Source organism: Oryx dammah, unplaced genomic scaffold (assembly GCF_014754425.2).
Source record: "Oryx dammah isolate SB20612 unplaced genomic scaffold, SCBI_Odam_1.1 HiC_scaffold_17, whole genome shotgun sequence".
NCBI lineage: Eukaryota > Metazoa > Chordata > Mammalia > Artiodactyla > Bovidae > Oryx > Oryx dammah.
Window position 1 is genome coordinate 64,247,874 of NW_024070201.1, and position 17,774 is coordinate 64,265,647.

The following is a 17,774-nucleotide window of genomic DNA, read 5'->3' on the forward strand; positions in this document are numbered from 1 at the left end:
CGATCCCTGGGTCGGGAAGATCCCCTGGAGAAGGAAAAGGCAGCCCACTCCAGTATTCTTGCCTGGAGAATCCCATGAAGGGAGGAGCCTGGTAGGCTACAGTCCATGGGATTGCAAAGAGTCGGACACGACTGAGCGACAAACTACTAACAGAAAAGAATGAAATAATGTCATCTGTAGCAAATATGGGTGGACTCATATTATCATATGAGTGATATCATATGAGAGATTCTTATACTAAGTGAAATCAGTCAGAAAGAGAAAGACAAATACCATACAGTACCAGTTATATGTGGCATCTAAAATATGACACAAGTGAATTTGTTTACAAAACAGACTCACAGACAGAAAACAAACATGGTGGGATAAATTAGGAGTTTGGGATTAGCAGATACAAACCTCTCTATATAAAATAGATAAATAACAAGATCTTACTGTATAGCAAAGGGAACTATATTCAATATTTTGTAATAAACCATAATGGAAAAGAATATGAAAAAGAACATATGTGTGTGTGTGTGTGTATATGTATGTATATATATATATATATATATATGTATGTATGAATCCCTTTGCTGTACACCAGAAACTAATACAACATTGTAAATCAACTATACCTCAATTTAGAAAAAGAATATGCTCTTGGAAAAGTATCCAAACAGTAGAAAGCTAAAGTTTTCTGTGACTTGTGACCACCCCTGGTTCTTTTTACCTGCTGTCTAATATTCCACGGCATCAGGAGACAGACACATACCTCCTCTTGTTCTGAATACCCCACCTGGCTCTTGGCAGTCTTGATGTTGAAGCTCACCTCGCTACTCCTTGGTCTGCATACATGCAGTCCCTTCCTTGTCAGTTTCACACTCAGCAGCTTCAGTGACCGTCAAGTGTACCTTCCCCACCTTTCACTCAGCAGTTTGCTTTGTACCTGCTGCTGGTTCCTCTGGTCACTGCTCAGTTTATTCTCTTTCCTTTCCCCTGAAATATTTAGATAGTAGTTGGCTGTGGACGGGTTCATGTGTTTAGTTTCTGCACTTAAATATTTTAATAACCTTTTTTGCTTCCAAATATTGCAAAAGTTGCAGAATATACTGGGTTCCCTCACCCTCCTGCTCTCCGCCCAGGCACTTCTTCCCAATACAGTCTCATTTTGTCAGCAAAGAAAAGTTGTAAAATATAGAAAAGTATAAAGAAGAAAGCAAAACTGCCTAGGAAAAAGCCCCGTTAATATGTGGGCTATTTTGTGATAGTCATCCCCCACTCCATCTATGTTTCTATCTATCTATCTTCTCTAATATGCTTAATTGAGATGTCCTCTTTATTGTGCCCATTTTCTCATGTTATTAATTTTTTTAAAACAAAAGTTGTAATGACTTTAGTGATTGTTTTGATAAACTGATTTTCTCTTACCCTGTTGCTTCTATTTTAAGTCTGCAAAGAGGAGAGTGACTGTCTCCTGTGTTCTTTATATCTTTCCACGGAACAATCATTGCTGTACCCTCCCAAGAGGGAGACAGAGTTTATAACTCTCCCATGTGCCTTCTGCTGCCTTATTTCATCTTCTGAGTCTCAAGTGGCAGAGCTATGGCAGAGCTGCTAGATTGTCGAATGGTAGTAAAGTGGCTGAAAGCCACTTTAGCCAGGAGGGTGCATGTCATTAACAGGATCAGGGCCTGGCTGAGCAAAATGACTTTGGAGCTGGGGTCTGGCCTCAGATTTGTGTTCTGCCCTGGGGAAGCACAAGTTAGGCATCTTACATAATCTGCTTGCACAGTGGCTTTCCTCTAAAATGGGGATACTGACAGCCTTTTTCCATGTTTGTTGTGAGGATTGCTGCTGCTGCTGCTAAGTCGCTTCAGTCGTGTCCGACTCTGTGCGACCCCATAGACAGCAGCCCACCAGGCTCCCCCATCCCTGGGATTCTCTAGGCAAGAATACTGGAGTGGGTTGCCATTTCCTTCTCCAATGCATGAAAGTGAAAAGTGAAAGTGAAGTCGCTCAGTCGTGTCCGACTCTTAGCAACCCCATGGACTGCAGCCTACCAGGCTCCTCTGTCCATAGGATTTTCCAGGCAAGAGCACGGGAGTGGGGTGCCATTGCCTTCTCCAGTTGTGAGGATTAGATGAGATGATATCTGAAAAGTGCTGAGTGTGGTGGCTAGCCAGAGTAATTGACTTTAAAAATGCAAAGTGGCTTAAAGCAAAACTGAGTGATTAAGGGGAAGACCATGTCTATTAGGATTTTGCCTTTGGTTTTGAATGGCTAAAGACATAGTTCTTTTATATACGCCTACCTCTGAGATACAGTGGGCTTGGTTCCAGACCACAGCAGTAAAGCAAATGTTGCAATAAAGTGAGTCACACGAATTTTTTGGTTTCCCAGTGCATATAAAAGTTATGACTACACTATGCCGTAACCTCTTAAGTGCACATTTGCATTCTATCTGGGAAGAAAAAGCAATATACCTACCTTAATTTAAAAACACAGAACAAGAAAATGTTAATAGTAACAGCAAAGATCACCTATCACCAATCACCAGCAACAAATATAATGAAGAAAAAGCTTAAGTTACCAAAATGTGACACAGAAACACAGAGTGAGCAAATGCTGTTGCAAAGATGGTAGCCACAGACTTGCTCAGTGCAGGGTTACCACACATCTTCAGTTTGTTTAAAAAAAAAATGCAATATCTTCAAAGTGTAATAAGGTGAAGCTCAATAAAACAAGGTGTGCCCATGTTTTACTTAGTCCTTTTGTGAGTATCTGCCTGGTCTCAGTTTCCTAGCGTCCACAGGAATCTTATCATCTAAGGAGGAGGGGGAATTCTTTTTATATGTTGTCATGTATACATACATTCTAGAGAGTAATCCATTGGCAATTAAAGCAGGTGTGATGCATTATAGTATGTACATTCTAAATGATTGTGCCATCCTGTGTACTCTCTGCTATAATTAAAGACCCTGTATCATTTAAATGTTTGGATATTGGTCTTCAGTAGTCTAAATGAGTAAATTATATCCATTATCTGCCATTTGAGAAGAGCGGTTCTAGTTCACTACTTGGAAACTGGTAAATGAAAGAATCAAGCATTTATCCTCCCTTTCATACATGAATTGTGTTTCTGAGTAATTAAATAGCTGACTTAGGAAAGTTCTTTTTTTAATTGAAGAATATCAGCTAATAGAAGAATGAGAGAATTAGAGTATGTCTGTTTTATAACCCTTAATGAAGAAATGGAGATCTTCAGTGGCTACTAAAACCATTAGATGAAAAATTGATAGGGAGTTTTATAATGGATTGGATCCAGCAGAAAAGTTCTGAAACCAGCAGTCAGTCTTCTCACAGACGGCTTTGAATCAATATTGCACCATAGAGTGATAAGGAGCGTAGAAACCTTATCACTCTATGGATATCTTCATATTATAGTTGTATAGATAGTACATTTGCATACTTAAAACCCAAAAGACAATGTTCTAATTCTTGCTTTAACTTTTCCGATATATTTTAAAGACCTCCAGAGGAGAAGACTCGTCTATTATAGATATTTACCCAGATATTTGCCATTTTAACTGCTCTTGCTTGATTCATGTTGTTCCAAGTTTTTTTCTCATATCATTTTCCTTCTGTCTGAAGAACTTCCTTTAGCAATTCTTTTAAAGCAGTACTGCTGGCAACAAATGCTCTTAGTGTTCCTTCATCTGCGAATGTCTTTATTTTACCTGCTTTCCTGAAGGATATTTTTTACTACATAGAGAATTCTGGGCTGACAGTTCCTTCCTCTACAGCCCTTTTAAGATGTTGTACCACTTCCTCTGGCTTCTCTCATTTCCCGTGAGAAAGTAGCAGTTATTTTAAATTGTTTTCCTCTAGAGAACAGACTGTTTTCCTCTGGCTGCTTTGAAGATCTTTTTGGTCTTTAGTTTTCAGCAATTAGATGATAATGTATCTGGGTATGTGGATTTCTTTGCGTTTATCCTGTGAGGGTTCTCTCTGAATCTGTAGGATTTTGTCTGTTGCCGTACTTAGTACACTTTAAGCTATTCTTTCTCTCTTTAATTGTAGTTGGTTTATAGCCCTCTTTCTTTTCTTTTTTTTAAATGGGATTCTGCTAACAACTTTAGGTCCCTGAAGCTCTGTTCATTTTTTAATCCATCGTTTTTCTTTTCATTGTCCAGATTGGATAGATTCTACTACTCTGCTCTTTGGCTAAAGTTCGTCAGCTTTCCTTTTTTTCTGTCATCCCCAGTCTGCTTTAAAGCCCCTACAACAGGGTACTTCTAAAATTTTGATATTTTTTTATTTGTCTTTTTTAATTGAAATGTAGTTTATTTACAATGTTATGTTAATACCTGCTGTATAGCGAAGTGATTCAGTCATACATATATATTAATACATTCATTTTTACAGTATTTGTTTCCATCATGATTATCATAGGATACTGAATATAGTTCCCTGTGCTATACAAATAGGATGTTGTTGTTTATCCATATGCTACATAATAGCTTACATCTGCTAATGCCAACCTCCCACTCCATCCTTCCCCCAACCCACCCCTTGGCAAACACAAGTCTGTTCTCTCTGTCTGTGAGTCTGTTTCTGTTTCATTGGTAGGTTCGTTTGTGGCCTGTTTGAAATTCCACATGGAAGAGATGCCTTGTGGTATCTTCCTGATTCGCTTCACTTGGTGTGATAGTTTCTGGGTCCATCCGTGCTGCTGCAGAGGGCATCGTTCCATCCTTTTATGGCTGAGTGATACTCCACTGTGTGCACGCACCACATCTCCACCCTCTCCTCTGTTGGTGGACACTTAGGTGGTCTCCATGTCCTGGCTGTTGCAAATAGTGCTGCTGTGAACATAGGGTGCATGTGTATTTTTGAATTACAGTTTTGTCTGGACATGTGCCCAGGAGTGGGGCTGACGGATCATATGGTCATTCTGGGCTTCCCTGGTGGCGCCGTGGTACTGAATCTGTTTGCAGTGTGGGATACCCAGGTTCGATCCCTCGGTCAGGAAGATCCCCTGGAGGAGAGCCTGGCAACCCACTCCCAATTCTTGCTTGGAGAATTCCATGGAAAGAGGAGCCTGGAGGGCTACAGTCTGTGGGGTCAGAAGGAGTCGGACATGACTGAAAGACAGCATGCATGTGGTAATTCTATTTTTAGTTTTATGAGGAACCTCCGTAGTGATTGTTGTTCAGTCGCTAAGTCGCTAAGCACACTAGGCTCCTCAGTCCTCCACTGTCTCCCAGAGTTTGCTCAAATTCATTTCTACTGAGTCAGTGATGCCAGCTAACTGCCACCCTCTTCTCGTTTGGCCTTCAATCTTTCCCAACATCAAGGTCTTTTCCAATGAGGCACTCTTTGCATCTGGTTGCCAAAGTATTGGAGCTTCAGCATCAGTCCTTCCAATGGATATTCAGGGTTGATTTCCTTTAGGATTGACTGGTTTGATCTCCTTGCAGTCCAAGGGACTCTTAAAGATCTTCTCCAGCACCACAGATTGAAATAGTGGCAGTACCAACTTACATTTCATCATTGGTTACTGTATTTTTTCAGTTCTAAAATTTTCTTTTGGTTCCTCTTTATATCTTGTGTTTCTTTGCTGAGACTTTTTATTTTCCGTTTGTTTTGAGAGTGTTCATGATTACTTGTTAGAATATTTGGATAATAGCTGCTTTAATGTCTGTGTCACGAATTTCCAACATCTGCCTTATTTTGGTGTTAGTATCTGTTGATTATCTTTTCTCATGAGAGTTAAGATTTTCCTGTCTTTTCATATGCCAAGTAAAAAACTGGATTATATTCTGGCTATTTTGGTCATTATGTATGACACTTTGGGTTTTGTTTAAACCCCATGGAGAAGGCTTATGTTTTTGCTTTAGCGGACAAATGACCCTGTTGGGTCAGGCCACAAGTTCCTGGCAGCCCTCTGTGGGCTGTGGTTACAGTTCTTCTCAGACTGTTTTTGCAGTGGCTGCTTGGACCTGTCCTGTGTCTGCACCTTCCAGTGGTCAGTCTGCAAGCTGGGCAGTGGTCTGTGGGTTTCTGTTATCACAGTCTGGTGTGCTCATTAGGACAAGATCCATGCATGTCCAGCTTGGGAATCCACTTCGGAATTCAAAACCAACTTTACGGAGTCGCTTTCCTAGGTTCTTCACTCTCCGCGATCTCTCTGACATTTGCCCATTTCTTGGACGTCTGAGACGAGAGAAAGAAGTAGACTTGGCACCATTTCAGTGCTAGCTCAGCTCTTGGTCTTCTTCCCCCAGATTGGTCTGCTCCAGTTTACTTCTCAGAATCTAAAAGTCGCAGCTCCACGTGTTCTATGCGGGTTTTCTTTAGCCGCGTTCCGTGGCAGAGCCAGGGTGCCATGTGGCTGCTCTGCCCGACTTGGATGTGGGAACGCCCAGAAGACAGTCCTAGCATTCAAGAAAAGAGGCCCCCAGACACTGGCCTTCCGAGATGACCCTGGAGGCACACCCGGCACCACTCTATGGTGTTTCTGCCCCAGGCATCCTGCCTGTATCTGATTGAGGTCCTAACTGGCTCAGTCAGCTCAGGCTGCTAGAATGGAATACCATACACTGAGTGGCATACGTGATAGAAACTTACTTCTCGGATCTGGAAGTCCAGGATCCGGGTACCAGCATGATTGTGTTGGTGGTGTGGCCCCTCTTTCTGGTTGTAACCTCACGTGGCTTTCTGTGCACACGCAAAGAGAAATTTTCCTCCTCATCTTGTAAGGGTGCTTATCCCATCATGAGAACATCACCCTCCTGACCTTATCTAACTCTTAGCACCTCCCAAAGACTCCACCTCCTAATTCCATCTATTTAGGTGTTAGGGTTTCCACATATGAATTTAGGGGGAACACAAACATACAATTCTTTCTCTTTATTAAAAAAAGTTTTTTTTCTTTTTGGTCATGTGTACAGCATGTGAGGTGCTAGTTCCCTGACCCGGGATTGAACCTGTGCCCCTGCATTGGAAGCAAGAGTCTTAACCACTGACCACCAGGAAGTCCCCAAACATGCAGTTCTTAACACTGACCACTAGTTTACAAAAATTCAGGGACAGGAACATACACATTAGTGGCCCCATGGATAGACAAATCCCCAGATCCAGAATGTGGGACATTCTCCATCACTCAATTACATCCACAAATAAATTCTAAGAAAAAAATAATACAGGAAGGCGGGGGGAACCTACAGATTCAAAGAGACTAAGAGACAAACCAACCAAATGTAACATATGGATCTTGTTTCAACTCTGATTCAAACAAACCACTGTTTTAAAAAACTTGAGATAGTTGGGAAATCTTGAATTGTGGTTGTGTATCTAGTGATATTAAGGAGTTATTGTTAATTTTTTTAGTTTGAGGGTGACATTCTTACTTTTTAAAATAGTCTTTATCTTTGATAAATATATCCTAGAGTATATGAAAGTAAAATTACATGGTGTCTAGGATATGTTTCAAGCCTTTCCTCTGGGAGCGGGTGGGGAAAGTAGTAATGGGCGAGGTAGGACTGAAACAGAATTGTCAGCATATTGGTACATTTTTTTTTTCCATTTTAATTATGGGTTTATTGCTTAGACACTGGAAAATAAATTTTCTTCTTTCTTTTTTTAAATTGAAGTATAGTTGATTTACATTGTTCTGTTAATGTATAGCAGAAGTGATTCATTATACGGATATATACATTTTTAAAAATATTCTTTTTCCTTATGGTTTATTGTATAATATTGAATATAGTTCTCTCTGCTACACAGTAATACCTTCCTGCCTATTCATTCCATACATGAAAGTCCACATCTGCTAACCCCAATCTCCTGCTCCGTCTCTCCTCCAGCTTCCCGCCCTCCCCCCGACTCCGGCAACCATCAGTCTGATTTCTTTGTCCCTGACTGTGTTTCTGTTTCTTAGATAGGTTGATTTGTGTCATATTCTAGATTCCACCTGTAAGAGATATCAGATGACGTTTACCTTTCTCCTTTGGACCTTCTTTGCCTTTGTCTGATGGTCTCTAGTTGTGTCCTTGTTGCTGCAGATGGCATTATTCCATTCTTTTTATGGCTGAGTAGTATTCCATCGTATATGCGCACCACACCTTCTTTACCCATTCCTCTGTCAGTGGGCGTTTATGTTGTCTCCGTGTCTTGACTGTTGTGAATAGTGCCGCTGTAAACATAGGGTGCATGTATCTTTTGGGGTTATAGTTTTATCTGGATGTCTGCCTAGGAGTGAGATTGCAGAATCATATGGTAATTCTATTTTTAGTTTTCTGAGCCATTTCCTCAGTTTTCCGCAGTGACTGTACCAACTTACATTCCCGCCAACAGTGTAGGAGGGTTCCCTTTTCTCCACACCCTCTCCAGCATTTGTTATTCGTAGACTTTTTATTGATGTCCATTCTGACTGGTGTGAGGTGGTACCTCATTATAGTTTTGATTTGCATTTATCTAATCGTTAGTGATGTTGAGCATCTTTTCAGTGCCTATTGGCCACCTGTTTGTCTTCTTTGGAGAAATAATATATATAGGCCTTCTGCCCATTTTTGGATCATACTGCTGCTGCTGCTGCTAAGTCGCTTCAGTCGTGTCCAGACTCTGTGCGACCCATAGATGGCAGCCCACCAGGCTCCCCCGTCCCTGGGATTCTCCAGGCAAGAACACTGAAGTGGGTTGCCATTTCCTTCTCCAATGCATGAAAGTGAAAAGTGGAAGTGAAGTCGCTCAGTTGTGTCTGACCCTCAGCGACCCCATGGACTGCAGCCCACCAGGCTCCTCCGTCCATGGGATTTTCCAGGTGAAAGTACTCGAGTGGGGTGCCATTGCCTTCTCCTTAGATCATACTAGTAATTATTAAAGCCAGGTGATGGAAATACAAGGTTTCCCTGTACACTCTCTGTTTTTGTATGTAACTGGAATTTTCCAAAACTGGTATAAAGAAATACAGGATAAAGAAGTGGTTTTGTTGGGTGGTGTCTTAACGTCAGCGAATAATTGAACAGTCATATTTTTAAAGAATTTTATTACTATGAAGTATTTTTCCACCATTTGCATTCATTTGGCAGAAGTGAGGATAAGCAAGGACCACTATCCCTTCTAGAGGATCACAGTGCTGAGATTTTGCCCTTTTACTGCCTTCCTTCCTCCTTTTCACTGTGTTTGGCCTCTTCCTCCTGCCTCATTTTCAGACATCCTTGGCAGGAGGTGAAGCCCGGAACTGGCTGGCAGCACAGCTCTCCCCAGTCCCTCGTTGGTGAGCTCGAGGACTCCTGCCAGGAACTGAGATGGCAGACCAGTCTGGATGACCACAGTGGAAAATTTACTCAAGCAGAATCTTCTGCTGCTGTGTTCAGCATAGTTGTGCTCAGAAAACCCACTTTGCTTCTTCCACTGCTGATGCATTCTTGACTGTCCCCCTGAACAGCTGAATCACCCAGCCAGTATATCTGTGGTTTTTATTCATGGAGCCCCTCACTGCTTGTGTATTTCTGTAGCTTTATTCATGTCAACCCGGATGAGATTCCGCATTTCCTCTTCACCCCTCAGCAGATCCATGGGTGAAGCCTCAAGGAGATGTGCCTGCATCAGTCAGAGCGGCTGGGTGAGCTGAGGAACAGAGGGCATTTCCACTGTGTGCTCCGAAGCTCCATTAGCAAGGTTCCTTTCAAGGCTCCTGTGTGACCTGCTTCCTTAGGGAGTTGTTGCTGGTCTGTCGAGGCCGGGCTTGTCTTTCCCTTGCCTGTTGGCACACCATCTTGGGCCTTGTTCAAACAAATGCCACCGAATCAGACGCCTGCCCTGAATACCTTGTAAAGATAACTTCTCCCCTCCCCAGCCTTCTGCTCTGTCTCCTTCCCCTGTTCACTCTTCTCTGCACTTACCACCACTTTTCATTTATTTTCTGCCATTGCTACTACACCATAATGGCCACTGGGTGATTGTTGGTGATTCACAGCGGTACTCCTAGTGCCAACTGTATGGTCTGGTTCAGTCTCCACACGTGGTAAATGTACGTGGAATAAATTACGCTTTTCATGCTTTATCTTAGTACCCACTGACCTGCCTGTCACCCCAGTAGAGTGTAAGCTGTTTAAGAACAGGCTGGGTTTTCTTTCATTCTCAGTACCTATTAGAGTGCTTAATTTACAGGAAATAGTGAGTAAATGTCTGTGGAATGAATGGATCAGGCAACTAATCAAACACAGAGTTAAAGAAAAAGACAGGCAGTCAGGATATATTCTTAACATGGGCATATCTTGGTCCTCTTCTACGGTTGCAGAAATACACCCAGAGGGCACATTTAGGTTGCACATTGTGGATTCACCCCAGTTGCTACCTTCTTTCAGATTCATTCTCTTTCCGAGATTTCTATGCCAGACACCATGCACGATGCTGTGAGGGATGTCAAAATGGCTTTGTTGAGATGATGCTCAAGCCAGGGAAACCAAAATCATCTTACCCAAGTACTTACAGTATGGGTGGACAGCTGCGAGTACTGTGAGAATCACTGAGCAGAGGAGAGGTTATTTCCCTCTAGGCTTACCAGAGCGGGTTATTGAAAGAGGTGGATCCGGGAGGATGGGTACCATTTAAAAGTTGGTAGTATAGTTCCATGAAGTCTTTTAGGCTGAAGGCCCAGGCAGAGGCAGGGAGGTATACAGACCGTGCAGGACATAAGATGCCACTTGGCTGACAATGACTGAGCACCTCTGTATATGGTACATTTTTATACGCTTTACCTGTTTGATCTCATTTTAGGTTGGTAACACTATGACTCTCTTTTGGTAGAGAAGGAAATGAGACCCAGAAAGGTTAAATAACTTGTCCAAAGTCACATAGTAAGTGGCAAAATTGTGACATCAACCCAGGTGGTTATAAATCCAGGGTCTGAACTCTTAACCACTATACTAATGTGAATCCCCAGTAATAATTAATATTATAAGCATTTATTGAGCATCTGCTATGGGCCACATGTGATTCTCAATTATCTCATTTGATTTTCACAAAATCTCGAGACACAGGCACTATTCCCGTTTCTACTTTGCACACGTGCTAAGTTGCTTCAGTCGTGTCTGACCCTTTGCGACCCCATGGACTGTAGCCCACCAGGCTGCTCTGTCCATGAAGAGTCTCCAGGCAAGAATACTGGAGTGGGGTGCCATTCCCTTCTCCAGGGGATCTTCCAGACTCAGGGATCAAACCCGAATCTCTTACATCTCCTGCACTGGCAGGTTCTTTACCCACTGAACCACCTGGTAAGTCCACATGATGAAATCGAGGCTGAAAGAAGTTAAAGAATTTTCCTAATGTCATGTAGCTCGTGAGTGGTAGAGCTGAAATTTGAACCCAGGTGGATTTCATTCCCTTACTATTAATCATTACAGAAAAATGTATGCTTGGAAGGGTAGGCTGCAGCAGGTCATGAAAAGTTAACAGTCTGGTTAATAAGTTCTAGGGATATGGTGTACAACATGATAAATATAATAACACTGTGGTATGTTATTATGTATGAAAGCTGTTAAGGAAGTAAATCCTGAAAGTTCTCCTCACAAGAAAAAAATTTTATTTCTTTAATTTTGTATTTATTTGAGATGATAGATGTTCGCTAACCTTAGTGTGGTCATTTCATGATGTATGTAAATCAAATCATTATGCTGTATGATTAAACTTATACAGTGCTGTACGTCAGTCATATCTCAATAAAACTAGAAGGAAAAACGTTAACCATCTAAGATTGTATTTTATTTCTGGTAAGGAGCAGTTGATTCTGAGCTGAGTGCGGAGTGAGGAAGGGAGAAGGTCAAGCATGGCTGGAGTCTGGGGAGCTGAGACAAGGTGGTCCCTTTTTAAAATTTTTATTTTTAATTGGAGGATAATTGCTTTACAATGTTGCGTTGATTTCTGCCATACATCAGCGTGAGTCAGCCACAGGTATACATAGGTCCCCTCCTTCTTGAACTTCCCTGCCACCTCCCACCCCATCCCACCCATCTAGGTTGTCACAGAGCCCTGGGTTGAGCTCCCTGCATCACACAGCAAATTTCCACTGGCCATCTATTTTGCATATGGTAACATACATGTTTCAGTGCTATTCTCTCAATCCGTTCCACCCTTGGTGGTCCCTTTAAGACAAGTGGACCCAAGGAGCAAGGGAGCAGTTGGGGAGAGAGGTAAGGATATCAGTGTCAGCCATGCAGAGTTTGAGGTGAGGGGGACAGTCAGGCAGAGGTGTCCACAAAGTGTCAGGAGAAAGAGGATTGTCCCTGGAGGGAAGATCTGGGGAGCCATCCACAGAAGAGTGGTGACCGAACCGGTGAAGTTGAAATTGGAGGGAGGCAGGCTGGGCGTGGGACAGGAGGTAGCCGGCTCAGGAAGCCTCTGCAAGGAGGAGGAGGCAGACAGTGATTAGCAATGACTTAGGCTCTGCTGCTGCCGCCGTGCTGCCTCTAGAGGGCTTCTGAAAACTCACATCCTCCAGGTCCTTGCGTGCTCAGTTGCTGGAGTTGCGTCCAGCTCTTTGCGACCCTATGGACCATAGTCCACCAGGATCCTCTGACCACAGGACTCTCCAGGCAAGAATACTGAAGGGGGTTGCCATTTCCTCCTCCAGGGGATTTCCCCACCGAGGGATCGAACCCGTGTCTCCCGCATCTCCTTTATTGTGGATTGATTCCAGGTCCTTAGAGGCTGGGGAAAAGGCAGATGGGATTGAGGAACCTTTGCCTCCTCCTGCTTGACCAGAGTGGCAGCCTTTACCTTCCTGCAGACTCAAAAGAGAGATCCCTCGGAATGCCACTGCACGTGGCTCTGCCGTGTCTCTGGGGGCCAAGAAGCTGCTCTGAAAGGCAGCACGGACTTGCCTCTGGCTGCAGACAAGCCGCCTCTTCTTTGAAGGTCAGGGCTGCCAGCATCTTGCAGGCCACAAAGGAAGCAATGCTTGTTAATGGGTCGGATTATTGGCAGAGAGGCTTAGGGCCGGACATTCTCCGTCCTGGAACAGAGGAAATCTCAGGGCAGCTCCATTTCCCCTAGTTGCCTGGTTCCCAGGGAAACGGAGGCTGGGAAGACAAGATCCCCGCAGAGACGGGGAGGTTGGGATGCTTGGCGAGAAGTGAGTGATCACCACCACCTCCCTGGACTGTGGAGCAGATGGGGGCTGTGGGGGCTGGGGGCCAGGAGGCTCCCATTGATGTGTTTTGTCAAGAACCCTTTGAGGTGGGAGAGGGGCCAACTTCACAGACTTTAAATGGATTAAAGGTGATATTTCCTACATCCTGCTGGAGATAGATGGCTTCATTTCCTGTCTTGAAGCCACTCAGTTGCTTTTGGATGACTTGCAGTGAGCCCTGGGTCTTTTCCTTCAGATGTGGTTGGAGTAATTGCCGCCAGCTTAATTAACCACTGAGTTTAACCTTAACTCACCCCTCCCTCCCTCTGGCGGGGTGAGACAACTTCTCTTTCCTGAGTCTTGTGGGCTGGGAAACAGATTCTTAGATCCCTGTGTTTGTTGTGGTAAGAAGAGCTGGGGACCTTTGGAGTCACCGTTGAGTTTTTGAAGTTAACTCTGTAGACAGTTTTCTCCACCCCCATTAAAATAAATGCTGGAAAGAGCAGTGTTCCTCTTGCTAGTTAAGTGAGTAGAATAATACATTTTTTTCAGTGACTGGGAAACCTTAACAAGGACAAAGGAAACATACAAGTGGAGCACATTAAATTTTGCTAGAAGACACAGACATAACATCCCAAAGTAGGAAGCATTTCCTGGTTAGTTTATGGGCTGTCCAGCAGTTGTTTCAGAGTTCTGGGTGAGTGGCCTGTGGCATCGCAAGAACCCCTGAGACTTGACCACTTTCCACCCCCCTGCCCAGAGCCTATTCAGTTGGTCCACTGTACACACAGCCTGAAATCTGCCTCAAGCCTGGTAAATGCTGCAGAGGCCCTGGGAGAAATAGAGTGAAACCTGAGTTGTCTGGGGTCTTTGCAGAGATTTTACTCTGGGTAAATGAGTCTTTGACAGGGTTCGCTCTCAGATGTGTGTAGCTTGGCTTCATCAGTGTCTCTCTCTGGTGACAGCCCAGGAGCATTCTTGGGAGCTCTGTTGTTTAGACTGAGCTTTCCAGGTGGCACCAGTGGTGAAGAGCATGCCTGCCCATTCAGGAGACATAAGAGACACGGGTTCAGTCCCTGGGTGGGAAGGATCTCCTAGAGGAGGGCCCAGCAACCCACTCCAGTATTCTTGCTTGGAGAGTCCCATGGACAGAGGAGCCTAGCGGGCTACAGTCGGTAGGGTCACGGAGTCCGACACGACCGACGCGACTTAGCACGCACGTTGTTTGTTCAGACTGGGCTATAATACGGGGTTGCCTTTGGCTCCATTTAGAACTTCTTGGTCTGTTTTGAAACTATCTTAGGCTCTTCTGCTTTTGGAATTCCTAACGTGGCTTTTTATAGCTTTGGGGGCCTCTCCCCTGGCTGTCAGCTTTTACTTCTTGCTGGCGCTTTGTCTGCAGGTTGGCAGCAGCATCTTGTCTCCCTTCTGGTTTGCTGTGTCCTTGGGAACTGAAACACAAACCTCGTTGGAATTTACATAAACAGAGAATCAATAGACCTGGGGGAGGGGAGGGCTTGAGGGTCCTTCCTGAGGATGCTGCCAGCACCTGAAGGCACCGACATCCTGAAGTGTGTTTTGACGGTTCGGAGGCCTTTTTCTGGCTTGCTGCTGGGTTTAGGGAGTATTCTTCTAGCATCCTTTGCCTCTCTTTCTCTGCCCTGCCGTGGAGGTGAGACGTAGTGTTTTATGAGGAGCCATCGATAAGGAGGAATCCCAGGTGTGGCTGTTGACCCGTATCTACCTGTGTCCTCTGAGCAAATGGGCTACAGAATTCTGAAGACAGGGATCTGTAGACCAGAGATAACTGTGGGGAAAGAGTAAAGGAAAGTGAGTGATCACTGAAACATTTCTGCCAAATTAGACTCTTTAAAACTTCTAGTAGACTCAAAAAAAAAAAAACCCAAAAAAAACTTCTAGTAGACTCTTTCAAACATACTGAAAAAGAAAAGTTAAATGAACACCTGTGTTCCCCACATCCTATTTTAAAAATCATATTAACTGTGTGTACGTGTTAGTCATTCAGTCATGTCTGACTCTTTGTGGCCCTGTGGACTGTAGCCCGCTAGGCTCCTCTGTCCATGGGATTCTCCAGGCAAGAATAGTGGAGTGGGCTGCCATTCCCTGCTCCAGGGGATCTTCCCAACCCAGATCTCCTGCATTGCAGGCAGACTTTTAACCATCTGAGCCACCGGGGGAGTCCCACATATTACCTATAGTTATGGCTGTATTTGGAGAAGGGCATGGCAACCCATTCCAGTATACTTTCCTCGAGAATTCCATGCACAGAGGAGTCTGGCGGGCTGCAGTCCATGGGGTCGCAAAGAGTCAGACATGACTGAGCGACTAACACACACGGCAATATTGTTATAATTAATAGTACTATATTATAATACATTCTAATGTTGTAACTATATTAACTATAGTTAATAGTACCACGTTATATATTTGAAAATTACTAAGAGAGTAGATCCTTGAAGTTCTCATCACAAAAAGGATTTTGTAACAATGTGTGGTGACGGATGTTAACTAGACTTATTGCAATATATACCAATATCAAATCATTGCATTTTACACCCAAAACTAATATAATGTTGTATGTCCGTTATTTCTCAATGGAAAAAGAAACATATTGCTATATTCCTTATTTGCTTCAGGTTTTTAAAATAATAAAATCTTACCAAATATCATTACCAGTCTTCAGTACACCCCTCTCTGATCCTGTCCTCCCCTTCTCTCCAGAGCTGTCCACTGACCTTACAATGCAAGTATGTATTTTAATAACTTTAATAGAGAGCATTCTTTTGCATAGGTAATTTCATCTGAGTGGTACAACCCTATGCATATTTTTATATAACTTGCCAGTATCTTTTATAACTTTTTCCCCATGATTATATTTGTGAGACTGATCCATCTTGATTCTGGTCCTCTCTTATTTTATATATTTTTTAATTGAAGTATAGTTGATTTACAGTGTTATGTTCATTTCTGCTATACACCAAACTGTTATATATATATATATATATATATTCTTTTTATCTTTTCTGTTATAGTTTATCCCAGGATATCAAATATAGTTCCCTGTGCTGGACAATAGGACTTGTTTATTGGTTCATTCATTTTTCACTGCTGTTCAGCAGGTGTTGGCCCCAAATTGTCCTATGCCCTGTTCTGAAAGTTACTTAACTTTAAATGTATGTACTACCCAATAATCAAGTTTTATTGGAACACAGCCCTGATCTTCATTTACGAGTTTTCTATGGCCACTTTGTACCACCGTGGCAAAGTTGAGTAGTTAAGGAAGAGGCCAAAACCCAAAGGTTACTAAAGGCTAGAATATTTACTATCTGGTCCTGTACAGAAAAAGTTAGCCATCTCCTGCTGTAAAATTTTGTTATAACAATGTAGCACATGGTGTTAATCCTCCTGTGGATGAATATTTGGGTCATTGCTAATATTTTTATTTTACAAACAGTAGTTTCAGTGAACGTTTGTGTAGCTGGAAGTGAAATGACTGGGCCACGGGGCATATGCCCCTTAAGCATCACCTGGTATCACTAAATTGGTCTCCGAGGTAGATCTACAAATTTACACTCCCACGAGCAGTCTCTAAGACTTCCTCTCCCTCCCCAGCCTGACCAACAACCTGGAATTTTAAGACCTGCAGCTTGGCAAGTCTGCTGCGGTTCAAGTGGTGCTTTCGTTTCTGGCTGCTGTCAACAATTTTTCAAGTTGTTATTGAGTGTTTGCCATTGCTCTGATGGGAATTGCCCGGTCGTGTCCTTTGCCCATTTTCCTATTAAGTTGTTAGTCTTTTTTCTTTTGAATTGTGAGAGTTCTTTCTATATTCTGATTCTGGTTCTTTTGGTTATATGCATTGGAAACAAATATATGTATTCATCCTATGCACTGAGACTGGTTTTTTGGTCCCGGTGGATTCTTTAGCAGTAGAGTTGTGTGTTAAGGTGCAGACAGTCTTCATTCATTTGGAGATATGTGTGCTCGGAACAGGGCTTCCCAGGTGGCGCTAGTGGGAAAGAACCCGCCTGCCAGTGCAGGAGACATAAGAGATAGGGGTTCAGTCCCTGGGTTGGGAAGATCCCCTGGAGGAGGACATGGCAACCCACTCCAGTATTCTTGTCTGGAGAATCCCATGGGCAGGGGAGCCTGGCAGGCTTCAGTCCATAGGGTCGCACAGAGTCAGCCACGGCTGAAGCAACACATGCACGTGATCTGGATATACTCATACTTACACATATGCACGCATATATGTGGTACATGGGTATGCACCTGCTCACCTATGACTTCTTTTCTTTGGAAAAGTTTATGAGGTTGAAAGGACCCAAGGCTGAAGCAAGGTCACTAGACGCCAGCAATGTCTTTAAGATTGGTTCAGCACAGCCCTCCTACTGAGGGGTAGGGGGACTCAGGGAAGTTTGCAGCAGCCCCTTCTTGGAAGTCTTTCCTTTCTAAGTGGGATTTTCCACTTTTCTGAGGCTGTCCATTAGAGTGAGCTGATTATTGTCGATGCTTTGGCTTCATAGATGTGACCCAGAGGGTCCCCGGGAAGCCAGAGGCCACCATGGTGGGATGCTGAAGGGTTTGGAGGGATGCCTTGGACAGAAACCAAATGTGACTTGTGGTTTGGGGTTTCCCC

The 17,774-nt window shown here is 43.4% G+C and overlaps 1 protein-coding gene across 1 annotated transcript in view; it reads left to right on the forward strand.

Annotated features, from left to right (window-relative positions):
- Positions 1 to 17,774, forward strand: part of LDLRAD3 (low density lipoprotein receptor class A domain containing 3) — a 269,205-nt gene that overhangs the window by 126,757 nt on the left and 124,674 nt on the right. The window lies entirely within an intron of this gene.